This window comes from Muntiacus reevesi, chromosome 8 (genome assembly GCF_963930625.1).
Source record: "Muntiacus reevesi chromosome 8, mMunRee1.1, whole genome shotgun sequence".
Taxonomy (NCBI): domain Eukaryota; kingdom Metazoa; phylum Chordata; class Mammalia; order Artiodactyla; family Cervidae; genus Muntiacus; species Muntiacus reevesi.
In genome coordinates, this window is record NC_089256.1 from 4,456,288 (window position 1) to 4,483,384 (window position 27,097).

Below are 27,097 nucleotides of genomic sequence, written 5' to 3' on the forward strand. Positions count from 1 at the left end.
TCTAGGTGAGTGGCCACACCATTGTGGTTATCTGGGTCATGAAGATCTTTTTTGTATAGTTTTCTGTTAATTCACATGCTCATTCATCTCATACGCTAGCAAAGTAATGCTCAAAATACTCCAAAACAGGCTTCAACAGTACATGCACCATGAACTTTCAGATGTTCAAGTTGAAATTAGAAAAGGCAGAGGAACCAAAGATCAAATTCCCAACATCCGTTGGATCATCAAAAAAGTAAGAGAGTTCCAGAAAACATCTACTTTTGCTTTATTGACTACACCAAAGCCTTTGACTGTGTGGATCACAACAAACTGTGGAAAATTCTTCAAGTGACAGGAATACCAGACCACCTGACCTGGCTCCTGAAAAATCTGTATGCAAGTCAAGAAGTAACAGTTAGAACTAGACATGGAACAACAGACTGGTTCCAAATCGGGAAAGAAGTACATCACAGCTGTATCTTTTCACCCTGCTTATTTAACTTATATGCAGAGTAACATATGAGAAATCTCTGGGTGGATGAAGCACAAGCTGGAATCAAGATTGCATGGAGAAATATCAATAGCTTCAGATATGCAGATGGCACCACCCTTATGGCAGAAAGTGGAGAAAACTAAAGAACTTTTTGATGAAAGTGAAAGAGGAGAGTGAAAAAGTTCGCTTAAAGCTCAACATTCAAAAAAACTAAGATCGTGGCATCACTTCATGGCAAATAGATGGGGAAACAATGGAAACTGTGAGAGATTTTGTTTTCTCAGGCTCCAAAATCACTGCAGATGGTGACTGCAGCCATGATATTAAAAGACGCTTGCTCCTTGGAAGGAAAACTATGACCAACCTAGACAGCATATTAAAAACCAGAGACATTACTTTGCCAACAAAAGCTATGCATTTTTTGCAGACAAAGCTATGGTTTTTCCAGTAGTCACGTATGGATGTAAGAGTTGGACTATAAAGAAAGCTGAGCACTGAAGAATTGATACTTTTGAACTGTGGTGTTGGAGAAGACTCTTGAGAGTCCTTGGACTGCAAGGAGATCCAACCAGTCCATCCTAGAGGAAATCAGTCCTGAATATTCATTGGAAGGACTGATCCTGAGACTGAAATTCCAATACTTTGGCCACCTGATGGATAGAACTGACTCACTAGTGAAGACCCTGTTGCTGGGGAAGATTGAAAGTGGGAGGAGAAGGGGCCGACAGAGGATGAGAAAGTTGGATGGCATTGCTGACTCAATGGATATGAAATTGAGTAAGCTCCCAGGGCTGGTGATAGACAGGGACACCTGGTGTGCTGCAGTCCATGTGGTCGCAGAGTCAGACACGACTGAGCAACTGAACTGGACTGATCAATTTCAATTACAGAAAGTCATGTGACCTCCCTCTATGAAAACCTTGTATTTCTGTTAGTTATGCTTCAGTTTTGTAGAATCTAAGTTGACAGCATTTGTATCCTACTGTGCATAATCAAATTATTTCAACAGTTCACAATATTCAATAGTCTACCTGTTTTTTTGTTTTTTGCTTTTTGTTTTTTGGTATTGAAGTATATTAATGACATTGTGCTAGTTTCAGGTGAACAGCAAAGTGAGTCAGTTATATATATACATGTATCTATTTGTTCAAATTCTTTTCCCATTTAGGTTATTACAGGATATTAAACAGAGTTTGCTGTGCTACACAGTAGGTCGTTGTTGGCTATCTATTTTAAATTAGCATTGTGTACATATCAGTTCCAATCTCCCAATGTATCCCCTCTCCCCACCAATCTCCCTGCTCTGTCCCAGTAACAATAAATTCATTCTCTAAGTCTGTGAGTCTGTTTCTGTTTTTCAAATAAGTTCATTTGTATCATTTTTAAAGATTCTGCATATAAGTGATGTCATATATTTGTCTTTTTCTGACTTACTTCACTTAGCATAATAATCTCCAGGTCCATCAATGTTGTTACAAATGGCATTATTTCATTCTTTCTAATTCTACCTAAGTCTTTTGGAACAAGTACTTGTTTTTTTTTCTGGTTAATTATGAATGTTTTAATATTTAAATTGTTTCTAGGTTTTTGTGTGTGTGTGTGTGTGTGTGGATTTTTCTCTAACCAGGTAATTACTACTAGTAACAAGAAAAATGTTTGCTTTATAGTTGAACTGTAACTTGTCAGATATGATAATGAGGTCACTCTTCATTTCAGGGTTCAGTAGTGATTATTTTAGTGCATCAGGCATTGAATGTTGCTGAGAAGTGTTTCAGGGGCAGTGTGATTTGACTCTTTCTCTTGAAAGATTTTCTTTCTCTTCATGGATGCCCAAAATATTCTCTTTCTACAGATTTAACAAATCAATTAGAATTAATATTTGATTTAACAAATGTATATGGAATTTTTCTAGAACTAAATATGCTTTTTCATATTGCAGATTAGTTCTTTATTTTTGAAAATGTTGCTTATATTATATTTCTAAATTTTTATTTTTTTTTTTTAGTTTTTGGTTAATTTGTTATGCTCTCTGTTCTGGGGAAATCAATAATGCTTCAACGGGATCCATTTTTCTTCTATATGATTTTGCTTCTCACTGATAGATTTAATCTCTGTCTTTTTCATATATGGTTGTTGCAGTTATCTGAAATCTTTAGTCAATGTTAGCAATTTATTTTCAAATGCTGATACATTTCTTGTTATTCTAAATTTTTTTCCAGCATTTTTGTGGTGTGTCTAGGTCCTTTTGCTCACATGTCTTTAATCTGCCTTTACTTCTCTTTCTTTTGCTTTAACTTACCTATGAATCTTGTTCTGTTGAATTATATTATTGTTTTATATCACAAAGCATTCATGGAAAACTTATTTCTGTTTTCCATGTTTTCATTTCTCCACACCAGGGTAAATTTTTACTCCCTTTTACAAAATACAGGTTTTTCTCTGATCATTAAAAACAAAAAAAAAGCCTTTCAATTTAGAAAAGTCTTGCTCATGGTATTTCTCTTTGCTCTGACATGTGGAGCAGATTCTTCTTTCCCTTATCCCAAAGTTAGAGAGTAAGTCCCCTTAACCAAGACAAAGCTTGGTGGCCTGTCATCTTCTCTTCTCTATTTCCCTTTCATTTTCAAGACAGTGTCACGGAAGGTGGAAGAGAACTCAGTCATGGCAGGCTCTGGCATATATTTTCTCATCTTGTACCATTACTGTGGAAAACATTTTTGGATTTCAGGTTGTACAACTAGGAAACAGTCCTTACACAGATAGACAAGAGAGCAAAATGCTATTCAGTCATTTATTCATTTTTTCTGTTTCTTCCTTGTAACTCTTTACCTTAACTTCATCCCAAAAAGCAAAAAAAAAAAAAAAAAAAAGGCTATTTACTCAGTTTCCTTCACATATTTATAAAACTTATTAAGAATTATCAGTGTTTTGTGAACTTATTAGCATGACTTCTGAGGGCTATTGGTAGAGTTAGGGAAATTGCTACCTCTCAAAAATGTTTTTCTTTCTTCAAAATCTATGGACTGACTCTGTGAATCGCTGTTAAATGTTTCTATGGTAAATACCTTGTTAAACAGTGGACAGATGTTTCCCAGCGGAAATTATTTGCTTAAAAAAAGAAATAAGGGGGACTTCCCTGGTGGTCCAGTGGCTAAGACTCTGAGCTCCCAGTGCAGGGGGCCCAGGTTCAATGCCTGCTCAGGGAGCTAGATCCCACATGCTACAACTAAGACCCAGAGCAGCCAAATAAACAAATAAAATTAAAAAAAAAAAAAAAAAGAAGGAAGGTGATTAGGAGAAGGAAGGTGATTAGGAGGCTGAAAAATTGCCATGTATTTGAAATTGGACAGTAAATAACCTATTTTATCAAGGGAGTATTTCTCCTAAAAATCACTTTCCATCTCTTGCCAGGATTCAGGGACTGTTCTTAGTTCATCTCTTTGATTTTACATTGGACCAGTAATTCTCAACTCTGCTTGCACATTCAACTTACCTAGGGAGGATTAAAAAAGGAAAAAAAAAAAGTATCTCTACTCAGACTCAAACCTTGACCAAAGGAAAATATAAAATTCTATGGTGAGACTCAGGCATTCGTATGTGATTCAGATTAACAGTGAGTGTTGGAATCCATCAGTGTACACAACATTAAAGCTGTTTACATAATTTTAAAATATACCTTTGAACATTAATTTCTTCTACCCAAACTAATGCTTTACTAAGTATTAGTAACTTTCCATTACTAGTATATAAGCTTTTCTTCTAAGATATGAAAAAAAAAAAAAAAAAAAAAAAAAAAAACCCACATATTAGTTGAACCTAGCAGAAGTTCTAAGAAAAGCTAATATTACATGGCAGAGCAATTCTTTCATTGATTAAAAAATCTGTTTAAAAAATCTGGTAAATCAGAATGTAATGGATTCCAATAATATTTTTCTGTTAGACTTTTACTTAATAATAAAAAAGAGAAAGAAAAATCTTTGATGTGCTTCAGAGAATATCTACCAACATGATATATTATTGTACAGTTTAAATCTGAATAGTGTGCACTAAAGCAATTTAAAATTTCAGTAGGGAGCATACTCTATTAGTTGCTTCTGTTGTATCACTTGGAGCTTGGAAATTATGTAAAAAATGATCCAGCATAGTTTCACCCCAAGAGATTTACTAATGGACAAGGATGTAGTAATAAGTAATAGAACAAGTTGAAAACCATGGTCAAAAGTTTATGTTTGTCAGCTGAAGAGTAATAAATGATTGTATCTGCTTTGGATCAATGGCCAGTACATTTTCTATTCTAAGATAATACTTCCAAACATCCCTTTCCAGATAGCCTAATTTAAGGGCTCAATTATTAAGCCAGAGCATTCATGAAACACACGATTGGGAGGAAACCAGTGAAATATCATAGTTTAGTTCCATGAGACCTCTCAGAATCACAATTTCAAATTTATCAAGGGATTTTGACAATTATATTTTGTGAATCCTATGGGCCTACGTACCATTTCTGAAATGGTGAGTAAAGACTTTGCTTCGTGACTTTTTCGTTCATAAATCCCTAGATATTGGTAGCTATTCTAGTACTGAAATCTCTTCCTGAGATTTTTTTAGGTGTCTAATTAATCATAAGGTCATAGTATTTGACCTTGTCTTACCTAGAACTAGATCCTGTATGTGATACTTATTCATCCCTCAATACTGGATAACTTACTTATTCTTTTGAGACTCGGTGACTCTATGCAACTACAAAGATAAGAATACCTTCCTCACAGGTGTGTTTTCAATACCTATGTGTTTTCTTTGTGCTTGCTTGTTTTTCTAAATAATTTAATTTATCTATTTATGGCTGTGCTCGGTCTTCATTGCTGTGTGGGTTTTCTCTAGTTGTGGTGAGTGAGGGCTCCTTGGAAGCTGTCATGCTAAGGCTTCCCACTGTGCTAACCTCTCCTGTTGCAGACCATTGGCTCTGGGCCACAGGCTTAGCAGCTGCGGACATGGAGTTAGTTGCTCCGGAGCATGTGGGATCTTTCGAGATCAGGGATGGAATCCGTGTTGCCTGCATTGGCAGGTGGATTCTTTACCACTGAGCCACCAGGGAAGCCCCTTAGGCACCTATGTTTAAAATAATGCTTTCTGTGTGGAAGACATTATCTGTCACTCAGTAGCGGCATAGTACCTAAAAAAAAATTTATAGTATGTTATTAACAATGTTAGTAATAATTACAATGATATTGTTCTCAAAATTCACTGACCCTCTACATTAGAATTTAAGACAATTCTAATCATTTCCAAATTAGTCAGTGGGAAAAAGAAATTTATTGCAAAAAGGGAACTTACTTATTTAAAAAGTAGGCATGGTTTTGTGAAATGTTACATTCAAACAAGTGCAACATTTGGACTTTTGTCTGGTTATACTTCTTGTTGGAATCCTACATATATTTCCATTTGCTTTATACCATTTCATATAGTTGGTTCAGAAAATTCTTACCTCTGTAGATCAAGTTTAGGGGAAGATAAGCCAATATTTTCATTGTGGTCAACTTTAGTATGGATTAAGCAAGCCATATGGATCCCTTTGCTACCTGAGTCCCTTAGTAGATTCCAGGATTGAAAAGTATTTCTGTTATAAAGTCTTCTAAAATATCTAAGAAAATTAAACCAATATTGACCTTGTTCTGCAGGAATGCTAAAGTTTTTCTGAACAGAAAATCTCATTAACACTCCAGCAGCTGCCTTTTGCTGCTATTGTTATTTTAAAATGTGTTTTGTACAATACTTTCTTCCCAATTAAATGGCCTCAAATGTAGAGGAATCTATGCAGTTATCTGAGACTTACATTTGGTAAATAAAAATAACTGTGTGGCAACAAAATGAACCTCACTGCCATACTTTTAGTGACTGACAGGAAGGAATCTTTAATTTGTACTAAAGCATCTGAAAATCTATAAATACAAACTGTACTTAGTTTCTTTTTTCTTTTTGTTTTTAAGGGGCGATGTTTCTGTTCTGTGTATTTTCTTTTTCTGCTCAATATAAATTCACTTAATGGCTGTAAAGCATATTCAAAGTAAAGTTAAAGATGATAAATTTTGATGATTGGAACTTATTTTAAGAAATCATAAAACCCTAACTTTTTAGGCCAAATGTACTTTTAAATGATCTATTATTATAAGAGATAACCAAAGCCCTAAGAAGCTACAGAGGCTTAGTTAATTTTCTTTTATGGATATAACTAGAATTACAGTCCTCTATACACGCAAATAGGGCTTCCCCGGCAGCTTAGCTGGTAGAGAATCCACCTGCAATGCAGGAGACTCTGGTTTGATTCCTGGGAGGGGAAGATCCCCTGGAGAAGGGACACACTACCCACTCCAGGATTCTTGGGTCTTCCCTGGTGGCTCAAATGGTAAAGAATCCACCTACAGTGTGGGAGACCCTGGCTTTAACCCCTGAGTTGGGACAATCTCCTGGAGGAGGGCAGGGCAACCTGCCTGGAGAATCTCCAGGGACAGAGGAGCCTGGCAGGCCACAGTCCATGGGGTCACAGAGTTGAACAGGACTGAGCGACTAGCACAGCACACAGCATACATTAAAATACTGTCTCTAACTGTCATACTTAAGACTATTTTGCTATTTGTTCTTTTTAATTATCAGGACATACGGTAGCCCTGAGGAAAAACTCATCTGAAGGAGAGACCCTATATGAGAGCCCAAAGGAAGAGCTTACCATATGGGGTTAGTTTAGCATGAGGTGTCACTCTTTTTTGAGTTTGGGGCTACTCTTAAAAATAAATAAATAAACAAGCAAAAAGATATTATAATCATGCCTTTCTAGGCACAGCTGCAATTCATCTACACTGAGTAACTACTAGAAAGCATCACTTGGACCTGACAGGGGCAACTATGAAAATGTCAACACCTCCTGGGTACCAGGTGGACATCATGCTATCCAGTTCAGCAGTCCCCTCACTTGGAGCTATGGAGCTGCACATGCACCAATCTCTATCATGTGATGAGGCACTGAGGAAGTGACAAGGTAATGGCTGTCAGTGTTTTTTCCTCTCTAGAGTAACTTTGGATTGGGGAGTGCTTATTGTAAATATTTATATCCACAGAGCCTAGCAAAGTGTCTAGTACACATCTAACTTCATTAATCTACTTAACAACTGAGTATTAAACACAAATGAGAATTCTGAGACACCAAAAAATGGGCCTTCATGTGTTGTGTGTATGCATGTGTGTGTACATAGGCATATGAGCTCATGCATATGAGCTGATATATAAGAAAGACAGACAAAATGACTGACCAAAGTGATAAAAAAAAGATCGAGTTCATACTTATAGACTTCCTCATCCTTTTTTGTTTTGTTTCTTTTTTATTTTTTTAAATTATGAAAGTATGATAGGATATTTGCAGGAGACTTGGAAAATAATGAACAAAGTTACAAATAATTCCACCATATGTTACTATTATTTTTAAGTAGGCAAATTAAGATTTCTGATTGACATTTCAACATCGAAATCTCAAAAATTAATAGAATGAACAGATAGGAAAGTAGAAGAACATAGAAAATGAAAAGCACTATGAGCCAATTCAATATAATTGAGATTTATACAGTTTTCACACAACAGCAGGATACAAATTCTATCCAAATTCCCATAGTAGACTTGCTTATTTTTGCTTTGAACCATACAATAAAGCACAGAAATGGTATGAATCTAACAAAAGCAGAAGATATTAAGAAGATGTGGCAGGAATACACAGAAAAATTGCACAAAAAAGATTTTTATGAACCAGATAACCACTATGGTGTGATCACTCACCTAGACCTAGACATCCTGAAATGCAAAGTCAAGTGGGCCTTAGGAAGCATCACTACGAACAAAGCTAGTGGAGGTCATGGAACTCCAGTTGAGCTACTTCAAATCCTAAAAGATGATGCTGTGAAAGTGCTCTACCCAATATGCCAATAAATTTGGAAAACTCAGCAGTGGGCACAGGACTGGAAAAGCTCAGTTTCATTCCAATTCCAAAGAAGGGCAATGCCAAAGAATGCTCAAGCTACAGCACAATTGCACTCATCTCACACAGCAGCAAAGTAACGCTCAAAATTCTCCAAGCAAAGCTTCAGCAGTATGTAAACTGAGAAATTCCAGATGTTCAAGCTGAATTTAGGAAAGACAGAGGAGCCCAAGATCAAATTGCCAACCTCCATTGGATCATCAAAAAAGCAAGAGAGTTCCAGAAAAAAGCAAGAGAGTTCCTGAGTTCTACTTCTGCTTTATTGACTACACCAAAGACTTTGACCATGTGGATCATAACAAACTGTGGAAAATTCTTAAAGAGATGGGAATGCCAGACCACCTGATCTGCCTCCTGAGAAATCTGTATGCAGATCAAGAAGCAACAGTTAGAACTGGTTCCAAATTGGGAAAGGAGTATGTCAAGGCTGTATATTATCACTCTGTGTATTTAACTTATATGCAGAGTACATCATGTGAAATGCCTGACTGGATGAAGAACAAGGTGGATTTAAGATTGCTGGGAGAAATATTAAAAACCTCAGATATACAGATGACACCACCCTTATGACAGAAAATGAAGAATAACTAAAGAGCCTCTTGATGAAAGTGAAAAAGGAGAGTGAAAAAGTTGGCTTAAAACTCAACATTCAGAAAATTAAGATCATGGCATCTGGTCCCATCACTTCATGGCAAATAGACAGGAAAGCAATGGAAACACTGAGAGACTTTATTTTTTTGGGCTCCAAAATCACTGCAGATGGTGACTGTAACCATGAAATTAAAAGATGCTTGCTCCTTGGAAGAAAAGCTATGACCAAACTAGACAGAATATTAAAAAGCAGAGACATCACTTTGCCAACAAAGGTCCGTCTAGTCAAAACTATGGTTTTTCCAGTAGTCATGTATGGATGTGAGAATTAGACTATAAAGAAAGCTGAGTGCCTAAGAATGGATGCTTTTGAACTGTGGTGTTGGAGAAGACTCTTGAGAGTCCCTTCGACTGCAAGGAGATCCAACCAGTCCATCCTAAAGGAAATCAGTTCTGATGTTCATTGGTAGGACTGATGCTGAAGCTGAAACTCCAATATTTGTCTACCTGATGTGAAGAACTGACTCATTGGAAAAGACGCTGAGCTAGGCAAGATTGATGGCAGGAGGAGATGGGGCCGACAGAGGATGAGATTGTTGGATGGCATCACCGACTCAATGGACATGAGTTTGAGCAAGCTCCAGGAGTTGGTGATGGATAGGGAAGCCTGGTGTGCTATAATCCATGGGTCACAAAGTGTCAGACACGACTGAGCAACTGTACTGAACTGATGCTTTTATATTATTTTCTTCAGAATAATATATAAGATGTTATTAATGGAAAGCAGATGTGCAAAGTGTCACTGATTTTTTTTTTTTGAACTGTTATAAAGCGGTGGGCTTCAAAGTTAGGAACCTAAACACCCAAAGAATGCACAAAGGTTTTCTAGCAGGTATGTGAGCAGGACATAGAAAGCTTCTTAAAAAAAATCAATTTCCAGAACCTTAACTTCACTATGTGTCCTTTCCAGAAATCAATCATCTGGAGAACATCTGTGATTTTCCCTTTTTTTTTTTTTTTTTTTTTTTTTTACCTCCCCTTTCAAAATTATCCTTTACCACTGTACAAAGGGAAAAGGTACATCTCATGCACCCCACATAATGTGGAACGTTGCCACAGGTTGAAAATGCACATAGGTACCAAAAGACTATTCTATTTAATGCAATAGCTACATTGCTTTTGTAGGGAGCATCCTGGTGGCAAAATAAGGAAAAAATATTGAACGGGAAACAGCTTATTTCACCCAGGTAACACAGTAAGGGTACAACTTTCTATACGTTTGATCTAACCTATTTCTCTTAGAATTAAATAGTAAGGTTCCTGCTATGGAAATTAAAAAAAATGATTGCATGTAAATTAAAGTTCAAATTAACATAAAGACAGATGTTTGCATGGAAATCCAGACTGATTGTAGATAAGAGCTGTTTTTATTATTTAGATTATATGATGGCTTTTCCCCAAATTTGAAAAGACTAAATCTGAATATTTACAGCTTTGATAACAAACACAGTAAAATCTCACCTTACCATTATAAGTGAAGTTCAAATATTTAAGTTGCACTAAATGCAGGGTTGAATTAATGCAAGCTTAACTAAATGACCAGAAGGAAGCCACTGTGAATTATGCAAACCAACAACATTCCCTCTGAGTTTGTGGTATCAGTTGGTTTCATTGTCTGTTTAAAAGAGAATCTACTCAACAAAATGTCAGAAACTTTTACTGTATATAAAATTAAGATAATAAATTATTGATAAGTTTAAAATGTTCACGGGCATACAGAGTTTTTTTCAAAATTCTTTTAGGAGATAAAAACAAAAAAGTTTGAATATGCAGCATTATCTTCAGTCTGGTTTACAACTCCATTCTTAATCTGTGTGAAAGTCTTGTGAACTTTTATAATTGCATGGAAAGTCTTAAGTAAAATATAGCGTTGGTAGCACCCTTTCCATTCCTCTCCATCTTTTGGAATTCAAGTTAGTAGGAAGTAAGGTAGTGACATCTACATTTAAAAGGGGATCTCTAAAAATTAATGATAAATAAATTAAAGAGGCTCTCTTTGTTTCAAAATGTTTGGCAGAGTATATCAGTTGTTCTCTGTTAACTTCTGACTCAATTAAATCATTTACATCTTATGTAATTTTTTATATAGTAGGGTTTAAGTCTACATCTTGCTGTTTGCTTTCTGGTTGCCATACATATTTCCCCACTTCCTTTATTCTCTCTTTCACGCCTTCTTTTGGATTTTTTTTTTTCATATACCAATTTAATACATCCATTGACATTTGAGCCATGCTTCTTTCCATAACTAAGTAGTTGCTTTAGGATAGTGTTTCTCAATAGGAGTACTATGGACATTTAAGGCTGGATAATTCATCATTATGAGGAGCCATCTTGGATGTAATATATTCAGAAGCATCCTTGACCTTTGCCCTTTAGATGTCAATAGCACCACCACTGCAGGGGACCAATAGTATTTTCAGATTTTCCAAAAGTCCTGGGAGGGGAAAAAAAAATCACATGTTTAGATCTAGTTGGTTACAGGGTACAAAATGTAATGATAGTTTGAAACCAGCAACTCAACGATAATATTGGCATGGCCAGAAAATTCATTTGGATTTTTCTGTAAGCTATTATGAAAAGCCTGGATGACCTTTTTGACCAGTACAGTACTCTACCCCTCTATTGACTACATTGACTACAAGAATTCCTTGAAAGAAATATGATTGTTATCCCCATCCTTAAAATGAGGAAAGTAAGATACTGAGAGGTTTAATAACTTTCCCAAAACTACAAAACTAGAATCACTATAAAGTTTTGGTTCTTATAAAACTGGCATACTTTTATTTTCAATTTTCTTTTTCTCTTGAATTTTTTATAATTTGTTCAAGAATCTGTGAACTAATTCCCCAACTCCACTTTTTATTGTTTTTACAATTAACACCTTATTAACTGTGGACAGGTGTTTCCCAATGGGGGATTCAGTTCCAACCAGGTGTTAATGAAAAGAAACAAGAAAGTTTGTAACAAGACATGGGAAAATTGCCATGTATCTAAAATAGGACTCCAAATTAGCTTGTTCTATCAAGGGAGAAATGTATTTCCTTTTAAAATTGCTCCTTGCTTTCTGTCAAATTTCAATAACCTTTAGAAATTCTTTGATTTTTTACTTTAGTTATGACAACATGAAATTTACTGATTTGATTTATATAAATAAAGCCTTGATTAATGATTTTGTATCAAAATGAATGCTTTGTGAACTTCCTTTGAATACACATTGTTAAATAATACACTTTAGAGTGAAAAAATTAGAATGGAAGAAACATGAGAGGATGGAGAGACATATTAATAATGTTTCATGACAGAACTAATGACTTTTTCACAGGATATACATGTTATTTCAGTCTTTTGCTGTATGCAGTCATGGAAATATGTAATATTCATCATGACCCTCAGTGAAACCAACTTCTTATGTTCAGAATTTTATGAAGGTGTTGTACTGGAATTTTCTTTGAACTATCCAAGTTAATGGAAAATTGTTAGGCATCTTTTCACAAAGATGGTGAGAGCAAGTAGGTAGAATATTTCTCCCAACTGATTTTGATTAATTTAAACATGAGCAGCTATCTGATTTAAAATGAAAATAATAATATAGAATTTTATGCCTATATGCTTAATAAAAATGAGAAACATCTACCAATTATATAGAAGATAAAATGAGTTGTGTACCTCTACATACATCTGATGGAAAATAAATTGCTTAAAATATACCAAGGAAAGTGTTGGATGATGATGCTTTAGTACATATCAAGAGATAAATAAAATCACACATGGATGTATTTTGTTACATGATTGCATGCTTCTTAAGTATTCACAGATTTTAACAAGTTAATATTCTAATGTGTTATAAAAAGTAAAGGTAAAGAAGAAGTGAAACTCTCGCTGTTTGCAGATGACATGATCCTCTACATAGAAAACCCTAAAGACTCTTCCAGAAAATTACTAGAGCTAATCAATGAATATAGTAAAGTTGCAGGATATAAAATTAACACACAGAAATCCCTTGCATTCCTATACACTAACAATGAAAACACAGAAAGAGAAATTAAGGAAACAATACCATTCACCATTGCAACAAAAAGAATAAAATACTTAGGAGTATATCTACCTAAAGAAACAAAAGATCTATACATAGAAAACTATAAAACACTGATGAAAGAAATCAAAGAGGACACAAACAGTTGGAGAAACATACCGTGTCCATGGATTGGAAGAATCAATATTGTCAAAATGGCTATTCTACCCAAAGCAATCTATAGATTCAATGCAATCCCTATCAAGCTACTAACGGTATTTTTCACAGAACTAGAACAAATAATTTCACAATTTGTATGGAAATACAAAACACGTCGAATAGCCAAAGTAATCTTGAGAAAGAAGAATGGAACTGGAGGAATCAACCTGCCTGACTTCAGGCTCTACTACAAACCCACAGTCATCAAGACAGTATGGTACTAGCACAAAGACAGAAATATAGATCAATGGAACAGAATAGAAAGCCCAGAGAAAAATCCACGAGCCTATGGACAGCTTATCTTTGACAAAGGAGGCAAGGATATACAATGGAAAAAAGACAATCTCTTTAACAAGTGGTGCTGGGAAAACTGGTCAACCACTTGTAAAAGAATGAAACTAGAACACTTTCTAACACCATACACAAAAATAAACTCAAAATGGATTAAAGATCTAAATGTAAGACCAGAAACTATAAAACTCCTAGAGGAGAACATAAGCAAAACACTCTCCGACATAAATCACAGCAAGATCTTCTATGACCCACCTCCCAGAATATTGGAAATAAAAGCAAAAATAAACAAATGGGACCTAATGAAACTTAAAAGCTTCTGCACAACAAAGGAAACTATAAGTAAGGTGAAAAGAGAGCCCTCAGATTGGGAGAAAATAATAGCAAATGAGGAAACAGACAAAGGATTAATCTCAAAAATATACAAGCAACACCTGAAGCTCAATTCCAGAAAAATAAATGACCCAATCAAAAAATGGGCCAAAGAACTAAACAGGCATTTCTCCAAAGACATACAGATGGCTAACAAACACATGAAAAGATGCTCAACATCACTCATTATCAGAGAAATGCAAATCAAAACCTCAATGAGGTACCATTACACGCCAGTCAGGATGCCTGCTATCCAAAAGTCTACCAGCAATAAATGCTGGAGAGAGTGTGGAGAAAAGGGAACCCTCTTACACTGTTGGTGGGAATGCAAACTAGTACAGCCACTATGGAGAACAGTGTGGAGATTTCTTAAAAAACTGGAAATAGAACTGCCATATGACCCAGCAATCCCACTTCTGGGCATACACACTGAGGAATCCAGATCTGAAAGAGACACGTGCACCCCAATGTTCATCGCAGCACTGTTTATAATAGCCAGGACATGGAAGCAACCTAGATGCCCATCAGCAGATGAATGGATAAGGAAGCTGTGGTACATATACACTATGGAATATTACTCAGCCATTAAAAAGAAATCATTTGAATCAGTTCTAATGAGATGGATGAAACTGGAGCCCATTATACAGAGTGAAGTAAGCCAGAAAGATAAAGAACATTACAGCATACTAGCACATATATATGGAATTTAGATAGATGGTAGCGATAACCCTATATGCAAAACAGAAAAAGAGACACAGAAGTACAGAACAGACTTTTGAACTCTGGGGGAGAACGTGAGGGTGGGATGTTTTGAAAGAACAGCATGTATATTATCTATGGTGAAACAGACCACCAGCCCAGGTGGAGTCCATGAGTCAAGTGCTCGGGCCTGGTGCACTGGGAGGACCCAGAGGAGTCGGGTGGGGAGGGAGGTGGGAGGGGGGGATCGGGATGGGGAATACGTGTATAACTCTATGGCTGATTCATGTCAATGTATGACAAAACCCACTGAAATGTTGTGAAGTGATTGGCCTCCAACTAATAAAATAATATTTAAAAAAAAAAAAAAAAGTAAAGGTAAGTAGTTGCAGTTCAAAGAAGGGTGGTCAAAATAGATCTCACTGAAAAGATAACATTCAAATGAAGACTTGAAGAAGTAAATATATTTTGGTTTTCTTTTTAATGCTCAGACTAATTCATTTGAAATTTGCAAAGACCAGGAGGTAAGATTCTTTTTCCCTCCTCAAAAATGGATGGTCAGTACTGTCAAACCCAAAGCTAAATGTCATCTATTGTATTGCTATGCCAACATTATCCTATATCAAATATCCATATTCATGAGCCTATTTCTGGGATTCTTTCACAATGCCATTGACATTTTTTTTCTATTGCTGACTTAAGAGCACATGGTTTTAGTTATACTATAATTTTTAATTACATGTAAATATGATTTATAATTTACAGATTTATATTATAATGCACATCACAATTATATTTTGAGGCTTGAAAAGAGCCTCAAACTTTATGTTCTTTTACTTATATTTGACTTGGTTTAGATTCTTATTTGCCTGTGCTTATCAGAAACATGTGTGTTAGAAATAACCTGTGTTAGGAATAATCTATAGAAGAAGGGAAATTTTTATTATGTGAAACTTATAGATGACTTTTGGGAGAGCTGACATTTTATACATTAAATATATAACATACTATGTAATTTAATCTGATTTTCATTAATGTTAACTTCATCAAGATTTATTCATTTATTTTTAGACATATTCTTTGCTAGTTTTAATTTTTTGCTATTATAAATACAGTTTTGCTATTATTTATTAATTCATTATTGCAGGCTTATTACACATGTATATTGATGTTTGTCTAACCATGTTGCTAAAACATCTTATTAGTTACAATAATTTGTCAATTTATTTACAATCTCTGGAGAGATATTTTTATTGCCCATAAATAATGACAGCTTTCCTTTTCCTTTCCTTCTTTTGAACTATTATAGGACTGAGTATAAATGCTACAACAGTGGTAGAATTTTGTCCTGTTCTTGATTTTAGTGGGAATATTTACATTGTTTAACTGTTACATATGATAATGGCTGTGTTTATAATTGAATATTTTTATCAAATATGATAAATTTTCCTTTTCATGATTTGAAAAGATATTTTGTGAAAAATATGTGTAGAATTTCATCAAAAGTTTTTCCTGTAATTGTGTTTTTGTAATTTTTATCTGTTAATGTAAAGGACATTAATAGATTTTTAAGTGTTACACAATTTTTATCCTAGTTGGTTGTGCTTTCTTTTTATTCAATGGTAGATAAATTTGATAATATAAAAAACATTTGTTTTCATATTTACAAGAATTTCCCCTTGCTTTTTTCTATATTGAAGAAATGAATTCAGTCATCTCTCGGCTTTTTATATATATAAAGATATAGATATAATATAGACTTTCATATTATAAAGTCTATAATAACTTTATATTTAAGAAGCATCTACTCTTTGAAGCCTTTGACAATGCAGATCACAGCAAACTGTTGAAAATTCTAAAAGAGATGGGAATACCAGACCACCTTACCTACCTCATGAGAAACCTGTATGCAGATCAAGAATCAACAGTTAGAACTGGCGTGGAATAAAGGACTAGTTCAAAATTGGAAAAGGAGTAAGTCAAGGCTGTATATTGTTACCATGCTTATTTAACTTATATGCAGAGTACATCATGAGAAGTGCTGGGCTGGATGAAGCTCACACTGGAATCAAGATTGCCAGGAGAAATATCAATAGCCTCAGATATGCAGATGACATCAACCTAATGGCAGAAAGCAAAGAGAAGCAAAATAGCCTCTTGATGAAAGTGAAAGAGGAGGGTGAAAAAGCTGGCTTAAAACTCAGCTTTCAAAAATCAAAGATCATGGCATCTGGTCCCATCACTTCATGGCACATAGAAGGGGAAACAATGGAAACAGTGAAAGACTTTATTTTCCTGGGTTTCAGAATCACTGTGGAGTGTGACTGCAGCAATGAAATTAAAAGACACTTGCTCCTTGGAAGAAAAGCTATGATGAGACTAGACAATGTATTAAAAAGCAGAGACATTACTTTGCTGACAAAGGTCTGTAGTCAAAGCTATGGTTTTTTCAGTAGTCATGTACAGATGTGAGATTTGAATCATAAAGAAGGCTGATGCTTTTGAACTGTGGTGCTGGAGAAGACTCTTCGAGAGTCCCTTGGACAGCAAGGAGATCAAACCAGTCAATCCTAAAGGAAAGCAGTCCTGATATTCATTGGAAGGACTGATGCTGAAGCTGAAGCTGTAATACTTTGGCCACATGATGTGAAGAGTAGACTCATTGGAAAAGACCTATATGCTCGGAAAAACTGACGGCAAAGGCGAAGAGAGCGACAGAAGATGAGATGACTGGATGATATCATCAATTCAATGGACATGAGTTTGAGCAAACTCTGAGAGATACTGAAGGACAGGGATGCTTGGCATGCTGCAGCTCATGTGGTCACAAAGAGTTGGACACAACTGAACAACAGCAATTCCTTGAAGATTCAGTACAATTTACCAATGCAAATATATGAGGCTGGTATGTAATTTTGAAGTTAAGTATTAATTTTTAAATGTGTGGGTATTGGTCATTTCAGGTTTTCTAATTCATGGGATGCATTTGCTGATTATATTTTTTCTTTAAATTGATCCAGTTTACCTTATTTTCAAAGGTACTATTTCAGAGATATATATATATATATATATATATATATATATATATATGTATAAATACACCTGTAAATATACATACATATATATATATATTTAGAGTTATTTAAGTAGATACATAGATAGACAGAAGGTAGATAGATACTGTTGACCTTGAAAAAATCTAGGGTGAGGGGTCAGTTGAAAATACAAGTATAACTTGTAGCCAGACCACATACACAGAGTTGCTCCGTATCATTGTTTCCTCTGTATCTGTGGTTCTGCATCCTGGATTCTGCCAATCGTTGATTATGGAGTACTACAGTATTTACTTTTGAAAAAAAAAAATCTACATTTAAGTAGACCAATGTAGTTTAAACCCATGTTGTTCAAGTATGTGAAGTTGCTCAGTCTTGTCCGACTCTTTGTGATCCCACGGACTGTAGCCCAGCAGGCTCCTCTGTCCATGGAATTCTCTAGGCAAGAGTACAGGAGTGGGTTGCCATTAAGAGTCAACTATATTTTCAAATTTTTAAATTTTATCTGTATCTCTAATTCATTTCAACTCTCAGTCTAGTATATGACTTATTTGAGCATTCTAGCTTTTGTTTTCTCCACATTTGCAAAAAATGCTGTCTACTTTGGTAACAGTTTGGTCTTTTGGAATGACCAGATTTGAAGTGTGTTGATCAGTTGCATTACTGTGTTCACTTTTAAAAATGATGTCTGCTTTATTAACTTCTTTTCTTTTAGTTATTAGAGAAATTCAAAGAGATGAAAAGAGAGATTTGGGCTAGAGATCTAAGATTCAGGTGGTTCACAGAACAAAAAGGTGTGTAAGTCTCAAAGGGAGTCTTAGTGGCCAGAGATTCCTTATGGCAACCCATGATGAAGCATGAGCAAAGTGATTAATGAAAGTCAGCATTGTTATTTCATTCAGTAGGCACTGGGGAGTTAGAACCAATGGCTTTTGGCCACTGCCCATCTTGTTTGGTCAGTTGTCTCTCATGCCTATGCCAGAAGGATTTGATCATTATTTGCATTATTACTCCCACTCACAAAACTAACAGTGAAAACTGGATTTTAATAAGGCAAAATAATGGATGTAGGAATTACATTTTAAAACCATTAAAAAAATTAAGTTTAAATATAGTCAAATATATGTCGTGTAACTTTCACTTGATCTGAGGACAGACACATGAGTGGGTTTTTGATGTCTCCAGAAAAATAAACTATGTGAATATGATTACCATACTGAAAATATTCCTCCAAAGTTTTAATTCCCTATCACTTCTCCTCCATTTGTCTGAAACTGCTATTTGGAATTTATAATCATTCATCTATATAAAAATCCTTTTCTTAGTTCCAGACAGTGTGAATATTTTTATTCAGAATAAAAGTGTACTCCTATGAAAATTTTAGAGGGAAAAAACTCAGAAAATAATTTAAAAAAAATTCCCTAAGCCAAAAATCAGATTATAGAACTAACAAGCTTCAGTGAATTCATATGTGCTACAACTGCTGCAGAAATGTGAAAATGTCATCAGGTAAAATGCAATTTAGAAAATATTTCTACTGTCTATGTGTTTATTATTTCTCTAATATTGCATATATCTCCCAAAATTATTATGTACTGGGTAAAACTCTGAAGACCAGATTGCACAAAGATCATCATAAAAAATATGAACTATCAAGCATAGAAAAATGCATGCAACTTCCCTCCTGCCTAATGTCCCACTAGCCAGATATAAGAAAATGTATAATAAATTTGAAAATAAGAAGCTTATATATTCTACTCCCTAAAGGACTTTAAATCTTCTAATGAACGAGACATCTCCTGCTGAGTTTCTTGTCAGAAATCCAACAAAGTTTTTGTAAAAATTAACAGACCCAGAAAAGAAAATTTTCAGGCAAATTCTTTGTGTAGTTTAGTAAGATATTTTCCTCATAAGCAGCACTTAAGTCCTTCATTAAAAAGATCAATAAGGTACTTGAAGATATAGTTTAGTGCAACAGCCATTAACTAGGCCTTGAAAAATACTGTATGGCTAGAAGAAATCATCAATACAAAAGCAAAATGAAAATGAATGTCACTGAAAAATTACTTGAAAATGAATAATGGTTTCATTATGCACTTTAAAGCACACAACACTGTGGACTGAATATGTGTGATTAAAAAGTTATCAAGAAACTACGAATGAAAGATTTTTCAGATACTTTTTAGCAAGAAGTTATTTTATTCATTAGCTAGTGAAGGCTCCTTCACTATAACAAACATTAAGAATCAAAATTGACTTTGAATAAACCAAAAATTGTTAGCATAAAGCAGAAGGGTCACATTTTCATCTGTAGCAATTAACTCAGAGCCCCACTCACACCATCCTATAGGTAAGAATTTGGAGAACACTTTCACACCCTCTTTTGAGTAAAACAAAGGAACTCTGTAATTGTAAACACAACTATTAACAATGGTTAGTTTTTATCTACAAAATAAATATGAAACAATTGAACTAGTTTGATAAACATGCATATTCTACTTTCCTTTATTAACGTTGGAGATTTTTCAATAAAAATTGAATCTTTCAGTTAATTGTTGTTTTGTATAATGTTAACAACCTATAAGCATTTTATGTGAGGTCTAAAGGAGAGAAGCATTAAGTATGTTCTTAAATAATCTTTGCACATGACTTAGCACATAGATTTTTTTAAATTTAGGCTTTGAATTTTAAATGTCATTTACCTAAAGTAAAATATATCCCTTATATACCTGCAATGGGATCATGTGTCCCACTTACCTGTTTCTAAAGTGTTTCATAAAATGACCTGTTATAAGCATTACTGGGTATAGTGATCACACCTTAAACTGATTAAATGTTTAAAATGTATTTTTTTTGACATAGCCTCCTGTAATAACTTTCTTAACACTGAGGGAAGATACACAGATAATATGAACACAATGTGAAGCTCACAGTCACAAAAGAACACAATAAGAAATCAATAGCTTTTCCCTTCTCACAGAAGAGAATCAATTATTTTTGCTTAAAAGCTTTGAATCTAAGAAATGTTCAATACACACACCAACCACTTCCTATGCCTGCCATTCCTTCTGTCTTAACCATCCTTGCATGGCTTGATGACTCTCATTTATAGGCAAAGAACCAAAAACAAACAAACAATAAAAACATATGACTCTTCCGGAATTTTCTTTGTTTCTTTTTGGCATAGAAAGAACTTTTTGACGAGAAGGTCCTATACCTATAGTCTCTTTCTTTAAGAAAATGAAAGTGGATTTCTTATAATTTATTGAATTACATACCTGAACAGAACAGAGCTGAGATTCAACTATATGATAAACTGTTTAGAAAATCATGAACAGCTAGTTGCTAGGAGGAACAGTAGACATTCTCAATCCTGATTCCTTCATTTGTCATGGAAGAATTCTGAATTTCATCATGGTTAGAAGGTCTCACAGCTTTTCTGGGCAGAAAGAACTTAGGATCTAGGTGTGATGCCAAACTCAGAAGTTTTTACACAGTGCAATTTAATAAAGAAAATAAGGGATAGATAAATGAAAGCAGGATTTATAGAAAAGTTTAAACTCTCTGTATAACAAGTAGAGTTCATGATTTTGTTTTTATTTATACTAAACCATTTATAAAAAAAAAAAAAAAAAAAAAAAAAAAAAAGATCTTCATGACCCAGATAATCACAATGGTGTGATCACCAACCTAGAGCCAGACATCCTGGAATGTGAAGTCAAGTGGGCCTTAAGAAGTATCACTATGAATAAAGCTAATGGAGGTGATGGAATTCCAGTAGAGCTATTTCAAATACTAAAAGATGATGCTGTGAAAGTGCTGCATTCAAAGTGCCAGCAAATCTGGAAAACTCAGCAGTGGCCACAGGACTGGAAAAGGTCAGTTTTCATTCCAATCCCAAACAGAGGCAATGCCCAAGAATGCTCAAACTACCACACAGTTGTACTCATCTCACTCTCTAGTAAAGGAATGCTCAAAATTCTCCAAGCCATGCTTCACCAGTACATGAATTATGAACTTCCAGATGTTCAAGCTGGATGTACAAAGGGCAGAGGAACCAGAGATCAAATTGCCAACATCCGTTGGATCATCGAAAAAGCAAGAAAGTTCCAGAAAAACATCTACTTCTTCTTTATTGACTATACCAAAGCTTTGACTGTGTGGATCACAACAAACTGTGGAAAATTCTTCAAGAGATGGGAATACCAGACCAACTGAGCTGCCTCTTGAGAAATCTATATGCAAGTCAGGAAGCAACAGTTAGACCTGGACATGGAACAACAAACTGGTTCCAAATAGGAAAAGGAGTATGTTAAGGCTGTATATTGTCACCCTGCTTATTTAACTTATATGCAGAGTACATCATGAGACACTCCAGGCTGGATGAAGCACAAGCTGAAATCAAGATGGCTGGGAGTAATATTAAAAACCTCAGATACACAGATGACACCACCCTTATGGCAGAAAGTGGAGAAGAACTAAAGAGTCTCTTGATGAAAGTGAAAGAGGAGAGTGAAAAAGTTGGCTTAAAGCTCAACATTCAGAAAAGTAAGATCATGGCATCTGGTCCCATCACTTCATGGCAAGTAGATGGGGAAAGAGTGGAAACAGTGACAGACTTTATTTTCTCGGGGTCCAAAATCACTGCAGCCATGAAATTAAAAGACACTTACTCCTTGGAAGGAAAGTTATGACCAACCTAGACAGCATATTAAAAAGCAGAGTCATTGCTTTGCCAACAAAGGTCTATCTAATCAAAGCTTTGGTTTACCAGTAGTCATGTATGGATGTGAGAGTTGGACTATAAAGAAAGCTGAGCGCCAAGGAACTGATGATTTTGAACTGTACTGACTCGTGAGAGTCCCTTGGACTGCAAGGAGATCCAACCATTTCATCATAAAGGATATAAGTCCTGAATATTCATTGGAAGAACTGATGCTGAAGCTGGAACTGCAATACTTTGGCCACCTGATGCGAAGAAATGATGCATTCGAAAAGACCCTGATGCTGGAAAAGATTGAAGGCAGGAGGCGAAAGGGACAACAGAGGATGAAATGGTTGGATGGCATCACTGACATGATGGACATGAGTTCGAGTAAACCCTGGGAATTGGTGACGGACAGGGAGGTCTGGCGTGCTGCAGTCCATGGGGTCGCAAAGAGTCAGACACGACTGAGAGACTGAACTGAACTGAACTGAACTGAAATCATTTATTGTAATTAATTTTATATATGTTATATAAAATTCTTCCTCAGAGAATTTGATGACTTGGCAAGTCTACCCACTTTGCCTCACAGAATTTTGGAATTCTCCATGCCACCTATCATCAACTTTAGCTCATTTCAAGTGTAAAAAGAAATGTCAAAATAAAAAGAAATGTCAAAATTCTGAATCTTGGTTGGGTGAAGATTAAAAGCAGAAGTAGTGACGCCAAAAGATTAAACAATTTGTGAATGCACCACTCAAGACAAAAGGAGCATGTGCTAGAAAACCACCAACTCCATGTCATCAGTATTGTGGCTAACAAATACCCAATGTGTAAATTAAAAAGAAGAAAAATCCCCTTGCAACTGAAAAGTTAAAAATTACTATCACATCTGTATCCTCAGGAAGTTTTAAAGATTTTATGAAGGAAAACTCTAATCCAACATGTTTAAATGCATCAAAATGTAATTACATTCAGATTGAAATGAATGTTTTTTCTGTGCTATGCAATTGTATGGATTAAGCTGTTAGGTTTCTAATGAAATCAATTTGGTAATTACAATAGAGAGAAAACTTTTATCATGTTATGGACTGAATGATTGTATCCCACAAAAATGTATGCATTGAAGCTCTAACCTCCAATGAAATGGTTATTGGAGATGGGGTTCTTAAGAAGTAACTAGGATTCTGTGAGGTCATGGGGATAGGTCATTCTTAAAAAGAAAGGTGGGGCCCTTATAAGAAGCAACAGTAGAGAGCTGCTTCTGTCTTTCTCCTTGTGTACACATAAAGAAGTCAGTGAGCACACAATGGAATGGTAGCCACCTCAAGCCAAGAGAAGAGACCTCATGATGAAACGTACCTTATAGTCACTTTCATGTTGGGCTCTCTGGCCTCCAGAAGCCTGAGAAATAAATTTCTGTTGGTTAAGCGACCCAGTCTCCTATATATTGTTATGGAAGCCCAAGGAGACAATCACATATCATATGATCAACTGCCAAGAACATATAAAATTATGAACATTCTTCATTTGCTTCTAGAGTCAGAAAATAGTTTAAAAAATAAATTAGCAAGCTTGAAATAGCTTCATTTTAATCTTTATTAATTTTATATGCTTAATTTTTTACTAATCCTATACTTGTATTCACAGTTACAAGTTCTTTAACTTGAAGAATATTTTCAAATTACCTTCTGCTGACACAGATGGGAAGAAATAGCTGTTCCATTTAAAATTTTGAAACTGATCTCTGTGAAACCAATGAATTAGTCGTCCTTTTAGTGGGCACTCCCAACTCCTATGAAAAAGTCTAGTATGTTTAACTTTAGTCTGAATTTTATAGGATATATGTATATAAATACAAAAAGATTTTTTAAAATACATGTAAATGTAGCACGTGTAAAAAAAATGGCATCATCTTTCCAATGTCTATTTATTTATCTATTCATCATCTGTTTGTTTTAAATAGAAAACACTTGTGAAATTGCCACAAATGTATGATGTAAAATCACAATGGAAAAATTATAATAATAGAATGTGTTTGCAATTAAACAGTAAATGAAACTGCAAGAAACTTAGCAGAATTCTCTACCCACAATTATTCTCTACACATAATTCTCCTTCCACAGGTATTACATCTAAATATCTAGAGAAGTTCAATAAATTTTCTACTAAATTTCAGATTTTCTGAGTCTTTTACTCTAAAACTCTAAGTCAATACCTGTAAGTTAATTACTGTATTTACACTTGCTTTTCATTATATAATGTCCAAGGACAAGAACAGAGTTGTGCTAATTAGTAGGGAGCTTGCTCAACTTACCATGGGGTTACTTTCTGATAAATCCATCATAAATTGAAAATAAGTGCAAAATGCACTTAAATAAACATAATCTACTGAACATCACTGCTTAATTAGCCTAGCTTAACTTAAATATGCTCTGAACACTTACATTATCTTAAAGTTAGGCAAAATCATCTAACACAAAGCCTATTTAAAATGAAGTATTGAAAATCTCATACAAATTATTGATTATTTTCCTGAAAGTGAAAAACTGAATGACTTTGGGTGCAGAATGGTTGTAAGCTTATCAGTTGTTCACCCTCGTGATTGTATGACTGCCTGGGAATTGTCAATCAGCTGAGCTGACTCTGCGCAGCCCCACAAGAGAGTTTTTATCAAATATTGCTAGCCCAGGAAAAGATCAAAATTCAAAACTCAATGTACAGTTTCTAACAATGCAATGTGCCACTTTCACACCATTGTAAAGTAAAATAGTCCGAAGTTGAAACATCATATGTTTGAGCACAGCCTGTTTTAAGAACTCAATATATATGTTATACAAGAGTAATCTCTATAACAGTTAGAAATATACATTACAATAAGTGAACCAAGTTAGTATTAATTCAGCCTTATAACAAGGATTTCCCTGGTGGCTCAGATGGTAAAGCGTCTGCCTACAATGTGGGAGAACCAGGTCAATCCCTGGTTTGGGAAAATCCTCTGGAGAGGGAAATGGCAACCCACTGCAGTACTCTTGCCTGCAAAATCCCATGGATGGAGGAGCGTGGTAGGTCCATGGGGTTGCAAAGAGTCGGACACGACTGAGCACCTTGACTTCACTTCAGCCTTAAAACAAGCTTTATCTTTTTCATGCAGTAAATAGCTCATAGTAAGTATTGGTTTGGTGAAGCAAAAATATCAAAGCCAAGGGATCTCTGATTCTCTAGACTTTCTCTTGTAGACATAAAATGACTGACTCATTTTCAAAGATCACAAATAATGTCCTGGCAGAAGGAACTAAATACGGAGACAAAGATAGGCATCAACTGAGTTTGTCCAATTTCTAGGTAGTTTCATGTAAATCAGTTCAGTTCAGTTGCTCAGTCATATCCAACATTTTGTGACCCCATGGACTGCAGCATGCCAGGCCTCTCTGTCCATCACCAACTCCTGGAGTTTACCCAAACTTATGTCCATTGAGTCGGTGATGCCATCCAACCATCTCATCCTCTGTCGTCCCCTTCTCCTCCGGCCCTCAATCTTTCCCAGCATCAGGGTCTTTTCAAATGAGTCAGCTCTTCGCATCAGGTGGTCAAAGTATTGCAGTTCCAGCTTCAACATCAGTCCTTCCAATGAATATTCAGGGCTGATCTCTTTAGGATGGACTTGTTGGATCTCCTTGCAGTCCAAGGGACTCTCAAGAGTCTTCTCCAACACCACAGTTCAAAAGCAGCAATTCTTCAGCGCTCAGCTTTCTTTATGGTCCAACTTTCACATTCATACATGACTGCTGGAAAAACCATAGCTTTGACTAGATGAACCTTTATTGGCAAAGTAATGACTCTGCTTTTTAATATGCTGTCTAGGTTGGTCATAACTTTCCTTCCAAGGAGTAAGCATCTTTTAATTTCATGGCTGCAACCATCTGCAATGATTTTGGAGCCCTCCAAAATAAAAACTCTCACTGTCTTCACTCTTTCTCCATCTATTTGCCATGAAGTGACAGGCTTGGATGCCATGATCTTAGTTTTCTGAATGTTGAACTTTAAGCCAACTTTTGCACTCTCCTCTTTCACTTTCATCAAGAGGCACTTTAATTCTTCTTCACTTTCTGCCATAAAGGTGGTGTCATCTGCATATCTGAGGTTATTGATATTTCTTCCGGCAATCTTGATTCCAGCTTGTGCTTCTTCCAGCCCAGCATTTCTCATAATGTACTCTGCATATAAGTTAAATAAGCAGGGTGACAATACATAGAGCCTTGACGTACTCCTTTACCTATTTTGGAACTAGCCTGTTGTTCATTGTCCAGTTCTAACTGTTGCTTCCTGACCTGCATACAGGTTTCTCAAGAGGCAGGTCAGGTGATCTGGTATTCCCATGTCTTTCAGAATTTTCCACAGTTTATTGTGATCTACACAGTCAAAGGCTTTGGGATAGTCAATAAAGCAGAAATAGATTTTTCTGGGATGCTCTTCTTTTTCGATGACCCAGCGAATGTTGGCAATTTGATCTCTGGTTCCTTTGCCTTTTCTAAAACCAGCTTAAACATCTGGAAGTTCATGATTCATATACTGGTGAAGCCTGGCTTGGAGAATTTTA